Below are 18397 nucleotides of genomic sequence, written 5' to 3'. Positions count from 1 at the left end.
GCCCAATCCACTACCGCTTCTATTTTACTCACATCCACTGATACTTCTTCTTTGGACACTACATACCCTAGAAACGCTATCTGTTCCAACTAGAACTCACATTTCTTTAGTTTAGCATATAACCTCTTCTTCCGTAACATTTGTAGTATCAGTCTCAAATAAACTTCATGTTCTGCAACACTCCTGGAATAAACTAGGATGTCATCTATGAATACCACGACGAATTGGTCTAAGTATTAGTGAAAGACCCTGTTCATCAGATCCATAAATGTCGCAGGTGCATTTTTCAAACTGAATGGCATAACCATAAATTCGTAATGGCCATACCGGTTCGAAATGCTATCTTCAGTACGTCCTCCGCTTTCACCTTCAACTGGTGATATCCAGATCATAGATCGATCTTAGAGAAGATTTGTGTGCCCTGTAGCTGGTCAAACAAATCATCAATCGTAGGTAGCAGGTATTTGTTCTTTATCGTCACCTTGTCAAGCTCTCTGTAGTCGATGCACATCCTCATCGACCCGTCCTTCTTCCTTACAAATAACACAGGTGCTCCCTAGCGTGAAACACTCGGTCGAATATACCCCTTATCTAGTAGCTTCTGTAGCTTCTACTTCAACTCTCTCAATTCTGATGGAGCCATACGATATGGAGCTTTCGATATTGGCGCCGTACCTAGAACCAACTCTATAACAAACTCCACCTCACGATCTGGAGGTAATCCAAGCAAGTTTTCTGAAAACACGTCTGGGAACTCACACTATACAGGAATCCCCTCCAATTTAATTCTTTTTCGGCGTATCTTTCAAAAATGCCAAATACTCGTGGCATCCCTCTAGGAGTAAGTTCCTAGCCTGTATAGTTGAAAGGATTTGTGGTGCTGAACGCACACACGACCCTAAAAACTTGTATTCCTACTCCCCTGGCGGTCTAAACACCACCTCCCTCTTGTGGCAATCAATACTAGCATAACTGGAAGATAACCAGTCCATCCCAAGGATGATATCGAAGCCATGCATGTCAAATATGATAAGACTAACTGGTATTACCCTCTCCTCAATTTCCACTGGAAAATTCACGGATTACTTTACTACATATGACTACCGACCCTAATGGCGTAGCCACTACCAGTTCATAATCTAACTGTTAAACCTCTAATCCATACAGTTTAACGAATCCCCGGGAGATAAAGGAATGTGTTGCCCCTGAATCGAATAATATAATAGTTTTATGAGAAAGCATGTAAATGATACCTGTGACTACATCACCAGCATTCTCTACGTCGCTTGGAGTCAGGGAATACACCCTTTCCTGGGTTGTACCCCCTGTTGACCACCACACTGCGCCTGCGTACGTCCTCTGTATGGCTGTTGTGGGGCTCCGCTATTCCCCTACATAATACGATCTTTCACCTGATGTCCTAACTTACCACACCGCAAACAAGCCCCTATAGTCCTCCAATACTGCCCAGAGTACCTCTTACCACACGTAGGGCAACCACGAAAGGATGTGGTGCTCTGATATGTACCAATACTGTTCTTATTCCAATTGCCCTACCTTACACTAGAAGAAGAACTGGGAGGCATTGGCCTCTCTTTTGGAACTTGGACCTCTGTGTCCTCTTGCAGGCTCTCCTCTGCTACAGTCGCTTTGTCTACCAAAATAGCAAAGTCCTGCAACTACAATATCGCTGCCAACCTCCAGATTTCCTTCTTCAGACCCCTTTGAAACTTTCAGGCCTTCATTGCCTCATCCAGTATCATGAATGAAGCAATTCGGGATAGCTTCTGGAATCTGGTAGTGTACTGCTAAACTGTTAGCGACTCCTGCGTTAGGCTCATGAATTCCTCCATCTTTGCATTTTTTATCGTGGCCAAAAAGTACCGTTCAAAGAATAACTCTCTAAAATGGGCCCACATCATCACTATTGGTATCGATCAATGCTCCTCCATTTTCTTTACCGACACCCACCATCTCTTTGCCTCCCCTAACAACTTGAATGTTGCAAAGGTTACTTTCTACTTCTCTGTGCAGTTTAAAACATCCAGGATCTTCTCAATCTCCTGGATCAAATTCTCAGTTCGAATCGGATCTGCACTTCCTATGAAAACAGAAGGCTTCAGTCTAGTGAACTGGTCAATGGAGCATCCCATCTTAGTTGTGGGACAGTCCTGCCCCTTATTCATTCGCACCACCTCAGCCATAAGCTACTGTGCAAAAATCCCGTAGTACACTCGTGGAGTCACTGCTAGCCTCATGGTCGGCTCCTCGCTACTACTACCTCCCACGTTGACAGTATTATCTCTGGACTCCATCCTGAACAAGCAATTAAGAAAGTCAATTAGAAGCTTAATAACCTAAGTATCAGTTAATACTACAATACTATAGATTCATTTCCCTAAATTAACGCTCTTAACACCGACGTACTCAGATAACTCAACATTCTCATTCTAACTCAAGTTCTGCCCCTCTAATCGGAAACAAAACCGTCGATAGATTGCCGTGATTTTCTGAACCTTTCAATTGATCCAAAAAAACACAGAAGTCTGTCAATGGATTTCTGTCTCCAGGTCTACTAAGCAAAACTCAAATGTCTTATCCACATCCTAAACTCTAGTAAAGTCTAGTTTACATAACCTAGCAACCTAAGCTCTGAGCATTTCCATAACAAGGCTGTGTAATTAACATCACACTTCCGGCTGGTTAAGGGTCTGATACCAACTGTAACGCCCCGACCCTTTATACGGCACTGGAGTGCTACTACACCTGTATAATACATTTGTCTCTAATAAACATACATATACAACCCGCCCTAAATAGGGACATACAGGTGTTTCATACTGATTTGTAATCTCAATGCACAATGAAAAACATAAACATTCATAAGGAATCTAATAAACAAAACCAGAGTTTCTAATTGTATCCTCACATACATACGAACGTGCTTAAAACATAACCTATTCTTACAATTCCCCAAAAAAACATTCTAAACTAAGTCTATTACATATACAAAACACTTACGTAATCTACACAGAATACGATACTCCAAGTCCCTCTAGCAACTAGGACCGACGTTCTGTAGGACCTGAAACAAAGGTTGTATGCTAGGGTGAGACACTTCTCAGTAAGGTGGAAGATATTACATCAGTATGTAACAACATGTGTTTAAGCCAGTAAAAAGCAGTTACATACTTAAAGCATTCTCAATATTGTAATATAGGAGATATATATATATATATATATATATATATAATTCCTACAATAGATAGTTTAGCATCATAACGAGCGAGAGTTCCCGAGGTAGGGTACAGGCCTATACACTGTACAATCCCTCCGCCCGGTACTCAAACCTGTGACATTGCCCATTTTACTTTTAAAATCATATATATATACTTATTTAGAACACCGTCCATCTTAGAAACTTCATAAAAAATGCCAACACTATCCCTTGGAGCGAGTTGTGCGATCATAAATCCCTGAACAAGCCCTACCTCGCGTAGACACTATAAGTTATTATGATTACTATAGTCCGACTAAATCCACCTGATCCATTAATCCACTAGTGGCCACTCCTTCCTAACCGACTATCTCAATACCCACATTGAAAATCAGATGTGTGGTTGCATTATATCCGGATTATAGCAACAAAACTGCGTTTAAGCTTTTTAAGACTTCATATAACGTTGAACTTTTTAAAGCTCTCATATAACATTGAGCTTTTTAAGGCTCTCATAGTAACAAGTTGGTGTCCCAATATCATATATACAATTTATAATAAAACGAATTAACTTATTTCAAATTCATAAATCACCTATACAGTTCCAGTATTTTCACAAACTCATTCATTCATACTGTGGTATAAACTGACACACATACTCTCAGTTTAACCTTTTTTACATATAAAACTCAGTATATAACCAGCACCTGTGTTCCATATTTTCAGATAGCAAAATGGAACTTCAATTCCCATAGTTCATATATGTGTATAACAGTTCAGTATATTCCATTTCATATCACATGTCACACTCGTTTGGTCAAAATCCGCTATATAGTATATAACTCGACAAATAACATTTAAACGAAAAACAAAAGGGGTCCAAGCATCTCCTATGTAAGTTTAATGCAAATTAAGAAGTTTTGAAAAGTTTGGAGATCATATGCCAAAACTCTTATTTTTACCAAAATCGTAACATCGGCATTTTTACCCGATGAAACTTTGCAAATAAGCAGTCAATATGTGCATATACACATAAGCTAATTTTCTAGTGGTTTAGTTTTCTAAAAATACTGATGTGAACAAATCCCCTTACCTTTTCCCGAACATTAAAAACACGAACTATATGGCTCCAAAACAAAGAACCGAGTTCTCAAAACCTAAAAACCAAATAACAACACTTCAACATAATCCCATTTACTACAGATCCACCGAATCAAAACAAACTTAGACCCTTACCTTGATTTCGGAATAAAACCTGAAAATCTTAAAACGAAGATCCAATCTGTTATAATCATAGAGGTTTTCCCCCTTGATCCACGTAGTAACGTCGGATCGTTGATTCGGGTAACAGAGGCTCAAGATCCTAGAGAGAGAGGGTCTTCTTTGAGTTCTAGAGAGAGAGAGAGAGAGAGGGAGAGAGAGAGAGAGAGAGAGAGAGAGAGAGTTAGAGTTTTGAGTTTCTTAACCATGAAGCAATGAATATATATTTATAATTTAGTTGACCTGGCCAAACTCGTCGACGAAGTGGAGCGCTCATCGACAAGCAGAGAAGGGCGTTCGTCGACGACGGAGTTGGCCTCATTAACGAGCCCGAGATTCCAAAATTCTAGAAATCTCTCAGTATCCACTTGTCGACGATCCTTTGAACCTCACTGATGAGCCACAGAAGAGACTTTGTCGACAAGAGAAAGAGCCTCGTCAATGAGCCCTATTGTTTTCACCTTTTTAAATTCCTTCCCCTTTTCTTATTTTTTAAATTCACATTTATCGGGTCGAGTCCTTAGACCCTAGATTTCCTTAAATGTTAAATAATATTCGAGTGAGACAGTTCTCAATAAAACTGAATAAATTATTATTGGTGCGTGGCAACATGAGTTTTAGTATAGCAAGAATACATCCATTAATTAATTAAACTTTAACTGAGAAATCATGTAAAACTATACTCACACCTATATATTTGAAAAATGCATATTTTTTCTCAACACATGGTTCACAGAGGATCCCTCCCCATCGTCTCAGTACATACTTCTCAACAAAATTTCCAGAGTCACATACTGAGCATCCCTCCCCACCGTCTCAGTACGAACTTCATAACAAAGTTTCCATACTGAGCATCCCTCACCACCGTCTCAGTACGAACTTCACAACAGAGTTTCCATACTGAGCATCCCTCCCCACCATCTCAGTACGGACTTCACAACAGAATTTCCATACTAAGCATCCCTCCCCATCGTCTCAATATAGACTTTACAATAGAATTCTTATATTGAGCATCCCTCTCCACGATCTCAGTACAGACTTTACAATAGAATTTCTATACTAAGCATCCCTCCCCACCATCTCAGTACAATCTCATTTTCACAATTCAGTATAAAACTGTCATATTCACAAATTAGTATAAAATATGTCATATTCATAAATTGGTATAAAACCGTCATATTTATAAATTGATATAAAATCGTCATAACATAACTCAGTATAAAACTGTCAACGTCATTCTCAATATTTCCTGAGATCAGTATAAAATCATATCTTTCACTATATAATACCATAAAAACCAACAGATTTAATTCTGCAATAATAGTCATTCTCATACCACACGATTTGAGTGATAATTCATAATATAATTAACTGCCTGGGGAAGATATATTTTGATGAAAACAAGGGTATGATCATCTCTAGGGTTTACTTTAACTTAAAATATAAATTTTACAGGAAAAAGGTGATGATTACCCTACTCACTTTAGTTTTCCCCAAATACGTATATAATAAACAAAACCATCATTTTCATGTCTAATTCATTCAGAAAATCATATGTATCATTCCTGTATCCAAATACTCCAGTTTAACCGATTCATATTTTAAAATAGTTGACATAATCTATTTCTCTTACCTTATTTCTAGAGTGGTGTCTACGATACCCAAACGACGAATCCACTCTAGTTAAAACACTGAGGATCGAAGTTAGGACCCAAAAACAGTGTTTGATTTTCAATTTGGCTAAGAATTAGAGACAAATTGAAGAGAGAGAGAGAGAGAGAGAGAATTTCAAAAAAATGAGCTAAGGTCCAATTTATAAGTTGTTGCCCCGAATGAAATCGTCGACAAACCTTTGACAGTCTGATCTTTTACCTCACCATTTTTACAGCATATTTACATTTAACAACCCTCAGTAATTTGAAATCGTTGACAGTTTTCCTGAGCTCCACCAAATCGTCGATGGTTTGGCTGGGTTCTTACAACCAAGGACTGGGAAAGATTAGGTGAGAGTAGTAGGTGAGCAAATCATATGATTGGTTGCGCCACTATCAAGAATCCATAAGAGATCATTATGGGATTTACCTGACAATGAAGATTCGACACTACCTACTTGGTGTGTCATGGGTTAAGGGGTAGCGGAGTTGTTGAGAATGGCCAAAAGTTGCTAACACTGTTTTAGGGTGAAAGGAAGGCTTCTGGTAGATGGACTTGAAGAAGCCCGATGAGCACTATGCTTAGACCCTAATTGGGTTTAGAGTTACGAGGCCCTAAAGGGAAGTCATGGATGCAGTGGAATCGATCTAAAGTATGACTCTCTTTGCCACAGTGAGTACATTTGAGAGACTTCCTAGATGAACTGGGGCGTCCTTCCTTTCGTGGCTGATAGTTGTTGGTGGCTAGAGTAATGCCTTTAATGAATGGTAGAGGCAAAATCCTATGATGGCATTTTTCTTGAAGAACAAGGGCATAGATGCAATTGAGAGTAGAAAGTGGATTAATCAGAAGTGTGTGCCCACGAATTGCAGTGTAGGAATCGTTGAGCCCCATCAAAAACTTCAAAACATGATCTAGTTTTTGTTGTATGAGAGTCTCCTTAGATGTGCTGCAGGTGCAGATAGACGTTCCTTGAATTGCACATGACTCATCCCACAAACTCTTCAATTTGGCAATACACTAACTAATAAAGATCCTTGAACAAATTAGCAATATCTTGTTTAAGCTTATATAGGTGGGGGCCATTGACTTGGGAGTATCGATCTTTCTTCTTTGAGTATTTCCTTGCCATCTACTATTTTAGGAGGAGTTAAGTCACCACGTGTGACAACCTTCCAAGCTTTCCAATCCATGATTTGTAGATATATTCTCATCTTTTGTTTCCAAAATGTATAATTTAAATCACAAAAGATTGGAGGCCTAATTGAGAATTGTCCCTCTCCAAAGGGAGCTACGCCTAAGTGTGTCATCTAGATCTTTATATAACTATTTGTTAGGATTTGTTATAACCCCTCTCTGATACCAATTGAAAACTAAGGTGTAGTCCTAATAAAGGAGTGAATTGGGTTATTAAAATTTTATTTTAATTTTTTTTAAGATTCTTAACCTCCTGTTGATTTAACGCAACAAAATTAATTCTTTATTCAATCCACAACCATACAATTATTTAATCAATCAATCAAACCAATCAATTTTCCAATCAACCACAATATTCAAACCAAGATATAAGATTCAGCTCTTTACAAGAATTCAGCTTTTGTTTGTTTGCAGCCCTGTATATGTATGTAAGTTTGATTCAAGTCCTGTAGAGAATGAAATTTATTTTTTCAATGCTAACCACAACTCAAATTCCCAACAACTCTGAATTTAAATAAACTATTAGTTAATTTATCTTTGGGTAGTAACCAAATAACGTACTCCCTTTGAGGTTTCCGCAAAGTATTGATCAACCAACGTACTCCCTTTCGGTTTCTGCAATCCCAAATCAAAATTAAACTTAAGTTTACTTAATTTCCAAATTACATAGTATATATGATTAAGAAATTAAATCATCCGCACAGCTTATATATGCTGAAAATAAAGAGAGTACGAGAAAGAGAGTGACACCGGGTTTTTACGAGGTTCGGCTTATCCCCAGCCTACGTCCTCGCCTTTGGAAAACTACCAAAGGATTCACTAAACCAGTTCCTTTACAGGTGGAACAAAGTCGTTACACACTCCTTCAATAGGCTAAAGCCAGCCTCTCCAAGTGATACCTTTCACTTGGTCACTCTTTCAATAGGCTAGAGTTGCACCTCTCTAAGCGATACCCCACACTTGGTCAACAATTCAAACACCTTCAATCGTCCAAGAACTACAAAAAATATGAAGTAAACACTGCATACAAGAACACTCTCAAAACAGAGCAAATTAGTACAAATTCAGCACTATATACTTTAAGAATTTAAATATTAATATGAAATAGAATTGAAACTCAAGTAAAGAGATCACCAAGAGTTCTTTAGTGATTAAGAAAACTCAGTATTAGAACCTTAGGCTTGTGAATCAGCAGCAATTCAGAAGATATCTCCCAGCAAAAGTATAAGCAAGAGTGAACTTTGAGAAAGATTGAGAGTTTGAATACAATAATGTTATGAGATTGCTTGGTTATTAATTTCTTGAGGTTAAGGGAGTATTTATAGACTTTTTAGGATTAGTTTCCTTATTTCCCAAGTTACTTGGAGTGTCCACCAAATTTTTATTACGTTCATATTTGAAAAACTAACTTTTAGAATTTTCCCATTGAGGTTCAAAATTTAAAATCTCATGGAGTCAGTCGGCTGGACAGGCAACTAGGTAGTTCATTTCACAGAGTCAATCGGCTGGATAGGTGGTTGAGGCCTTTCTATTTGTCAAAAATTAAATTCTATAAAATGTCAGTTGGCTGACTCAACCACGTTCAAAATGTGTCAGTCGGTTGGCCTTGTCAGTCGACTGACTGATCCTGGTTCAAACTTTCAATCGGCTGAGCAGATTTATTCATTCTTGATATTTGTCAGTCGGCTGATCAATCTTAGTGTGTTTTGGTCAATCGGCTGACCAGACCATTCCTTTTCAAAATATTTTCATTATTTTTAAACTCCATTTGTTTAATTGAAGACTCAAATATAACTTTTTAAAAACATTTTCAAAGGTTTTTTAAGAACTAGTTTCTATATCTTTGTATCCTAAAAGGTTTCAAAAATATTTCAAAAAATATTTAAAATATGAAGTACTGACATAAAGACTTCTTAAGACTATTGACATTCTAAGTGTTTTGAGTCTTCATGCTTGTCTTTTGAGCTCTCTCTCTTTGTTCTTCTTTGACTCTCTTGCTTTTCTTTTCTTTGGCTCTCTTGTTTTTAAGCTTTAAGCTTTTAGCACATTCTCTTTAACATCCACACTCATGATCTTTAAGCTTTAATAGATATTCTTGTATACATATTCTTAAGCTTCAAAAACTTGAATCCTGAAACCAAATATGTTAAGTTTCTCTTGTTTGTTAATATCAAAACAAGATATTAAGTCTTGTAAGACCAATAGTCTCATGTGACATAGGCAATTTCACAATAGATCACACTATTGGAAATCTCTTTCGAAATGGAATTGAAAAGCCAAGAAATTACCATAACATTGCATCGTCTCCATTGTGAGTATTCCGAGGATTCGGAGGATGGTGGAGCTAGCATGCCATTAATGAAAAAATTTTGTTCTTCACTTGAAGTGTGAGAATCATCGCACGGATCCATGTGGAATAATTATCCTTTGTAAGTAGTGGAGAAACTAAAATCAGTAGAGGGTGATTTTATTGTAGGAGGCATATGTGATTATTGGTATCGTCATGTTTTTCCACCTTGATTGCCTTTTCAACCATAAGAAGTGAACTTTATTTTTATTTTTATTTTTATTTTAAATATAGATTGGGTCGAACCAAGTCTAGATTGGACTGGACCCGGCTATGGTCTAGACCTTTGACATGGATCTAATTTGGGAAGTGGATCTAGGATTCAAATCAAAATATATGAAGAGAAATAGAATCCGGCCAAGCTTTTGAAAACAGAATATTGTGAAGCCCAAGAAAATAGCCCAAATATGATCTTCAACCTTTGAACAGAAAGAGAATGTGCAGGTTGTGCACCTCAACTGTTCGACAAAATGCTCAATGAAACAAAAATTAAATTGGACAAGTTGATCGAACCAAGTGGAAAATAAATAGAATCGGAATAATCCCACAATCAAAAGCAATAGAATTTTGAAAAATAAAACTCACACTTAATGTTTGACAATAACATTGATGTGAGAGAAGATGAAAAAAATAATAATAATAAGCTCTGCTTTGTGGTATTCAAAGACAGAGGGATAGAACTTGAGAAGAATTATTTTCAAACAAGAGTTGTACCACTGAAGGATCGATTTGCTCTAATATTATGATAAAACTAGAGCAAAAGGAAGTGAGAGGAAAATAAAGAATAAAAGATAGCAAATAATAAGTTGCTATTCATGTGTATTCAATCTCTAATTAAGAGAAAATCAATATGTGCATTCCCTTCCAAAATAAAATGATCAGCTAACTTTTCTCTTTAGGAAAGTCTACGTGATTTCATCCGGAGTGCAGCATTCCTCAACAAGCTTACAAACTCTAGTCTCCCCCTTTCGTCAAAATCCTGGTGGAAGTTGTATATAGACTTCTTCATCAGGGTCACCATAAAGAAAAGCATTGTTGACATCAAGTTGTTGGATGTGCCAATTGCGAGCAGAAGCAAGAGCCAAAATGTTACTCCCAGTATTCAGATGAAAGGAGGAGACTAGAGTTTGCAAGCTCATTAAGTCTCTGTATGGTCTCAAACAACAGTCATGCCTATGTCCGCAGATCATATCAGTTAAAAGGTCTGTATAAAACTATTAAACATAGGGGTATTAAATACACAAAACTCAGGGCAATAGGAGATTACATAGTCGTCTAGATCCTAGTCAAATGAAAGTCGAAATTTGCCTATCATGAAACTGGCAACAAGAAATTTGAAATGACAAAATAAAATTACTTTCATGTAACTCTAGTCTAAGGTATAAAGTTATAAACTCTACAGAAATTCAAATATATCATAGCCTGCCCCACCATTTGCACTTGTACCATTGTGCACCTGCAAATGACTCTTTTGACCAACTCACAAAACAAATATAGCATTATGTGGCCAAGAGACATTAGGCTTGTTCAGAACTTCCCGAATTTCTACATTTTTAATGTATTTGTGAAAGAGAAGCAGTGACCAAACCATTTTGTTCAGCTATCAATTCTTATGTCAGTTTGTCCCAAGATTCCAATTAAAACATCATTGTATCTCCCTATAACGGAACTCTCATAGACCAAGCCAAGTTAGAACACCCACTTCTTCCAATGAAGTAGTTCTGCCTGTGTCTCTTCCATTCCACCAGAATTCTGGAGTGATAAAGAGTTTATATATCCCCAAATAGTAGAGGACAATTTGAAAATAGACCTAAAAAGTGTTGGGAAAAATTATATGAATGATTCTCATAAGTAAATCAATGACGTAATGTAAATAATAAATAAAATGAAACACAAGAAATTTAACGTAATTTCCTCTAATATTGAGATATGTCCACAGGACACAACGGTCAAAATCCACTATCACCAAATTCATACAAAGTAAGACACAAGCCTAACAAATACACAAAAATGTATAACAAATAGAGCAAGATAAAAAAATCTCACCAAATGTTGTGAACAAAGCTCTAAAAAAAATCAACCAGAGTAAAGCACAACCGGCAAAACCCAAGGTTGAAGAACCAGCCATAACAAGATAACGTTTTAAGATTGTAGAATAATAAATAGAGAAAATAATGCAGATTAGAAAATGTTTCAAGGCACGTTATAATATTATTTTTTAAAAAAATGTTATTTGCCCCCATCATATTGGTATGTGGGGTCTTCAAAAAATGAAGGAAAGTGCTGCAACAAAATCATCTTCAATGATATGCCACCAAGTCTTGAAAACTTGTTTGTTCTGGATGCCAAAGAACTTTTTGTAATGAGAATACCTTCAACAGAATTAATTTTGTTACTTTTTGGTCCTAAGAGGAACCTGATTTAGGACTTAGTCTTCCTAGCATTAAAATTAGAGAAAAAAATTTATTAATTTAATCTCTCAGTTGTACATAGCCTAGAAATTCTTAATTTCCTAGAAATTCTTAATTTTATCTCTCAGTTGTACATAACCTAGAAATTCTAGACTTATGCTTCAACGCAACTTCCTTAACATGCAACATCCTACATGGACTTGGTCATCGTCAAAAGCTTTTAAATCAAATACAATTGACTCAGGCCATTTCTCTTTAGATATATTTATTTATCAGTTCACCAATATAGAAAAAAAATATCCTAGAAAAACTTCCTCAATTTTTTTTTTCTAAAGGGCCTTCATATTTTTTTATCTAGGATGTACATAGGAGTAACAAAAACAGATTGTGAAGTCCAAGCTTTTTCTTTGCTACATCCATAAAATTGGTATGAGGTCTAGCAGTTCAAAAGTTTAAAGGCAACCCCTTTTAAACTTTCCATATGAAAAAGACTTACGACAGCTAGGCCGTGATCAGAGGCTCCAGAAGAAGTGAATGCAACTCTAAGATTTAAGAAAATAATATTTCACTACTTATTTGTTAAAACCCAATCTATTTTCCTTGCATCGCATGAATTTTTTGTTAGACAAAGTAAACAAGGCCATTAAAAGGAAAACCATCGAGACCACCTTAGGAAAGGAACTCCCTAAAGTTCTCTGTACCAAAATAGGCTAGGAGCTAAGGTAGGGTTGCTACTTTTATTTAGGGCAGTCATTGGCGATAATAAGATTTCCTAGAAGGATCCAAAGACGAGCAACCAACTTTTGTGAGGCACAATAAATTGCTCTATACTCTTTCCCATCATGAACATCATTTAAAGCGCAGACAAATGTAATCCAACAGAAAGAAAGATTAGGACCATTCCTCTATAAATAAACAAATTGGGAAAAGGAGACCACATCAAGAATATAAAAACACAACGGTTCATAGCCATCCAAATTCATCCAAGAGGAGCTTCCCTACTACAAATATGTAGAAAAAGCCATTTACTTTGAATTTGAGAAGTTCTGCAAAATTAGTAGCCTAGCCTTAGTTTCGTGAATGTCCAGCATTTGAATTATTTTGCATTAATTAAGTCTCCTCACTTCTTTCTACTTATAGGGGATCATTCAATCCTATCGTATTCCAATAGCTAATGTTTACTGAAATCACAATTTTCATTATCAATGAAAAACTACCTTCTGCGTTGAATTTCAACCCTCGGCAAGTATATATAACTCCATATGAAACCTTAAGATACTCTTATATGATATATAATTGCAATGCACCATGACTCTGATATAATGTATCCTCTTATATGATATACAATTGTATTGCACCATAACTAACATATATAACCCCTTATATAATATATAATTATATTACACCACGACTCTAATTTGTGACAACCTTTAAATATATATCCGCTAAATATGAGATACAACTCAATAGTTTTTCACATAAGAATAGGGAAGGTATTTTTCCAACAATAATAACAAAAACAACAAAACCAAGCCTTAATTCCCATTAGGTGGAGTCGTTTATATATCTTTCATTTTTCAACAATTCAGCCCAATCTTGAAAATCTTCTCAAGGGTGTAAACCGAAACTCCCCCCAACTTTGATTTGCCTATAGTAATTCAATTATGGTCCACTCTCAGTCTCAGAAGATTGGCCAGAAATTCTAGTAGTCTTGTTTTGATTTTGATGTTGAGGCACAAAAGCATTATTATCACCAAGGTGAATGCCCCAGCCAGTAATCACCAAATTGCCCAGGGTGTAATCATCTAGTGTGGACGACTCAAAACATTCATCAATCATGAAGAGTTACGGTGCATGCCATGACACCACTAGATTTCCTTTAAGATGATTCATACTCCCAAAAGACCTACTTCCAGTACAAAATTAAATAAAAATAGATCATCTGTTTTCTTTATGGATGAAAGTATTCTTACCCTATGATTAGAACAGTTTTGAATTTAAATGTATATTAGATTTGAATAAAATATAACATAAAATTATATTAAAATTTGACCAAATCCAATTAAATCCAAATCTAAGGTGTTAAATTCATATTTTCAAACACAACATAATGCGATGGGGCAAGATGATTTATGATGGTAGTACAATCCACCAACTTAAATCATACCCAAAAGATTTACAATTAACGGATGAATGCATATCATCATTAACTATTTATACGTTTAACTTTTTGAAAGTCTATTTATTTCCTTCCTTTTCATCCGGTTAAAAGGGAAAAAACTATTGATCACTCAAGCCTCTTAAGAACATCACATGCTTAAAATGTGTGGTTGGATATCATACATTTGGGAATAGGTTAAAGGATTTGGTAGAAACTTGCATATCTTGTGATGTGGACAAGCAAATAAGCCAAATTACAAGAAATTATAAACTACGTGCTTTGAGATAATAACATGGTAATTAAATACAAATAGGCTAAAACCATCTAATTATGCCACCACAAAACAACTTCATCATTATAGAAATTTCTTCAGAATTCCAAGCTATAAAGTGCTTACACAATCTCACTAGAAGAGAGTACAAAAAAACAACCAAACCTTGTGTTAACACAATCAATATCCACAAAATTTAGAGTACTCACATCATTGTTCATTTTCAAGTTCCAAGTTATTTTCAATCCCTCTCAATATCACTAACAAAAACTAACTAATGAAATCTAAATGTGTTCATTACTGAATTCATCTTTTGTTATTTTAACCACTTTACCCATACTAACATTCTTACTATCACTAACAAAGACCAACTGAACCCTCCTTCCTTAATTCAACATTTGTAATTATACCACTTTACCCATATTAACATTCTTATTATTATCACTAACAAAGGTCAATGGGGTATTAAATGACTGCATAGCAAATGCCCAAACAACCTTAACCAATCTTGTTTGTACAGCTTGCTACGGTCAAATTCATTCACTCGTCCGTAAATTCTTCTTTTGTAGTTCTTTTTGCCCATCTTAACATTGCCACTAGCAGTCTAATGCAACCTTCACACATTGGATCATTTGTTTATCAGTCACTCACTATATAAATAAACATACCATACCCAGTTTTATGATCAAGAATCTAAAATTTCTTTTAGGCTATTGAATAATTATTTCTTATAATAAGATTAAATACAATAAAAACTTCAAAAATAAAAATAACTGTATTCCTCATCTTACTATTTTACCCAACATGTAATAAAAAATAAAAACTCATTATGGAAAAATTAATTGTCTATTTTTTTCATTATAGATGTATAAGTTTTCACTGTGTTATTTACTTAGAATAATAACACAATTTTTTGTATGCCCAAACGCCCAAATGCCCAAACTGAAAGAACCTCAGTCTCCAAAAGTTAAAAACCAAATCACACAGGATACCGTAAATGCAAAAAACATATAAGCTGCAATAATGACCACATAATCTAATACTAATATGTTCATAAAGCATCAAAATCAAAGGGCAAAAAAGAGGGAATGTCGTGGGAATGCCTATGAAATCTTGTAAATCTCAGGAATATATATAATGAATGAAGAAAAACTCGCATGCCTAAAACCTCAATAAAAAAATAAATCGAAAAAAAAAACTTACAAAGAAAAGACAAGAAGAAAAAATAGCGAAAACAAACACAAGGCACCTTCCAAGCGTAAAAAGAGCATGCGAAAGAGGGATTTCTCTCAGACAAATGCCTCGATTTGTCGTCACGATGAATGGAATGGATATAAAATCGGACTCGTCATCGTTCTTGATCATCACAGAGAAATCCCATCATCCGACTGAGTATTATCTATTTAACCAGAATTGATGAAAAAAAAAACAAAAAACAAAAAACACAAAAACACATTGAAGTTGATGAAAGAGAGGTAAGTGAATGATCATGGAAGGAACTGACCACAGACAATTAACAGACGCTACAAGAACATCGCTAAACAAACCAAAAAGCCCAGAAATCATCCGAAGATGGAGAGGTTGCGTATCCCGCGGCGCGCAGAGGCTGAGGTACAACGTCTTCTGCTTTCCTCTCCTCTTTATAGGCGTAGGGTTTAAGACTTCTACAAAGCCACCGAGATTTACCAAAATATTTTGCTTCCATCGGGAAAATTACGGAGTCGGGACTCAATAAAATCGTTTTTCCACTAGACAATTTTAGTTCAAACACCCCCCGCTCCACGGTGGGCTTCCAGGCACGATTCCATACAATAATTATTATTATTATTTTTACACTTTTTATTATTATTTTTCTCATTGTTATCCGTTTATAGTAATAAATTTTATTATTAATTATTATTATTATTATAGTAACTATTATTAATTTTTATTATTTTTATAATAATAACAACTACTAGTATTATTGTTGTTGTTGTTTTTGTTTTGTTATTATTTTATAGTAGTGATTATTATTAGTGTAATTATTATTTTTATTATCGTAATTGTGATGATCCCAAAAATGCATATACAAGTAGAGCATGTTGGCTAACAAGGCTTAAAAATCTTATTTTAATGATAACAAATCAATGAAATTTAACATATGTGGTTAAGTAATAATATTTCAGAATTTAAGTGGTTTTAATAAAAGGTTCGAGATCTCAAGTGTTTGATGAAATTTATTAAAAGGATTGGACTCAAAGATAGAAAATCAAATGAAACTTAAAGTCCTTTGAAGAAAGAAGTCAAGAAAAACTCAATGAATGGAAGCAAAAGCATGAAGACTTAGTGTTATAAAAAGTTAGAATATTAAGAAGTCTCATATAAGTACTTCATTAAATTTCAATATAAATGTTTGAAACTCTTTAAGAATTATTATAGACTTAGAGACTTGTTTTTGAAAATACCAGAAAATATTTTTAATCAGTCTCATTTAGGTTTTTACAAAATCAAAGGTTTAAAGTATTGAAAAATAAAGTTTTCGGAATATTGTAACATTAGGCGACAAACATAGTTTGATCAGTTTGACTGATAATTTTATGCTGAATAAATTGAACAAACAAAATAGCATCAGGCGACTGACCTTATAGGCTTAGGTGACTGAGTCCATTCTATGTTTGGAATTTCTCTAAATTATAAAAGATCAGGTGACTAACCCCAATAGTCTCTTTGATCAGTTGACTGATAATTTTATACTAAATAAATTGAACAAACAGAATAGCATCAGGTGACTGACCTTATAGGCTTAGGTGACTAAGTCCATTCTACGTTTGGAATTTCTCTAAATTATAAAAGATCAGGCGACTAACCCCAATAGTCTTAGTCGATTGACTTTCGAATTTTTAAATTTAAAACAACGAAAAAAAGTTTCCAAAATTGATTGCTTGGTCCCTAAAATTTGTAAAAACTTGGGGAATACTGCAAGTAAACTAGGGGAATACGAAATAATACTTTTTCTATCTATAAATACATACTAAATGTAATAACCCAAGAAATTCTACAGGACTCATCGACGAACACAGGGGTTTCATTGACGAGGGCTCTTCAGAATCTTGTCGACGAGAAGATACCGAGAGAGGGTTTAAGGCAGACTGAAACTCGTCGATGAGGGGGCAGGTTCGTCGATGAACTTTCTACAGAACTCGTCGATAAGGTGACGTGTCTCGTCGACGAATCCAGACCTAAAAATAGCTGAAACCCAAATTTTAAGCATAATTTTCAGCGCAGAAACCTCTCATCTCTCTTTCTCTCTCTACGTTTCCCTCCCCTTCTCTCTTCGATCCTGACCCCATTTCTCGCCAGATTGAAGATCTGAGGTCACCACAACGCTCCTGTCGGAGTTCTTTACAAGTCTACCGGAGCTGATCGTGGGAAAAGTTGGTTTAGAATTTATCCCAAACTCAGGATAAGACAATTTATTCAGTATTTGCTTTCCCCACAGTAATAAGAAACGTAGTATGTAGAAAAATACTGATGTTTTGTTATGGGGAATACTGTTTTCAGGATGTTGAACTGGCAACCCTACGAATATAGAGCTAGAAATTAGTAGGGGCTTTTCAAATTTAAGGTATGTGAAATATGTTATGCTAGCGATTTTTAATATGTATACAAAATATTATGAATGTGTATTTACAAGCATGCAGATCAGATTATTTTTCTAGAGAATTATGAATATCATCTTTATAGAAAAACTACAGAAATTGAGCATGAGATTGTGTTTACTCAAATGTGTGGCATGAGTTTATTACAGTATAGTATGTAGATTTTACAGTATTACAAATATTCATATATTTCATATTATTAGCAATAAATGAGACATACAGTATTTCTCAGAAAAACATGA

The 18397-nt window shown here is 35.3% G+C and overlaps 1 non-coding gene across 1 annotated transcript; it reads right to left on the bottom strand.

Annotated features, from left to right (window-relative positions):
* Positions 1-15801: 15801 nt before the first annotated feature.
* On the bottom strand, positions 15802-15890 carry LOC131163253 (small nucleolar RNA SNOR75). The gene has a single exon (XR_009139027.1). It is a non-coding gene; the product is annotated as a small nucleolar RNA SNOR75 (small nucleolar RNA).
* Positions 15891-18397: the final 2507 nt, after the last annotated feature.

The sequence above is a fragment of the Malania oleifera genome, chromosome 8, assembly GCF_029873635.1.
Source record: "Malania oleifera isolate guangnan ecotype guangnan chromosome 8, ASM2987363v1, whole genome shotgun sequence".
Classification (NCBI taxonomy): domain Eukaryota; kingdom Viridiplantae; phylum Streptophyta; class Magnoliopsida; order Santalales; family Ximeniaceae; genus Malania; species Malania oleifera.
The sequence above is the reverse complement of the archived record's forward strand: the minus strand, read 5'-3'. Positions and strand labels throughout refer to the sequence as shown.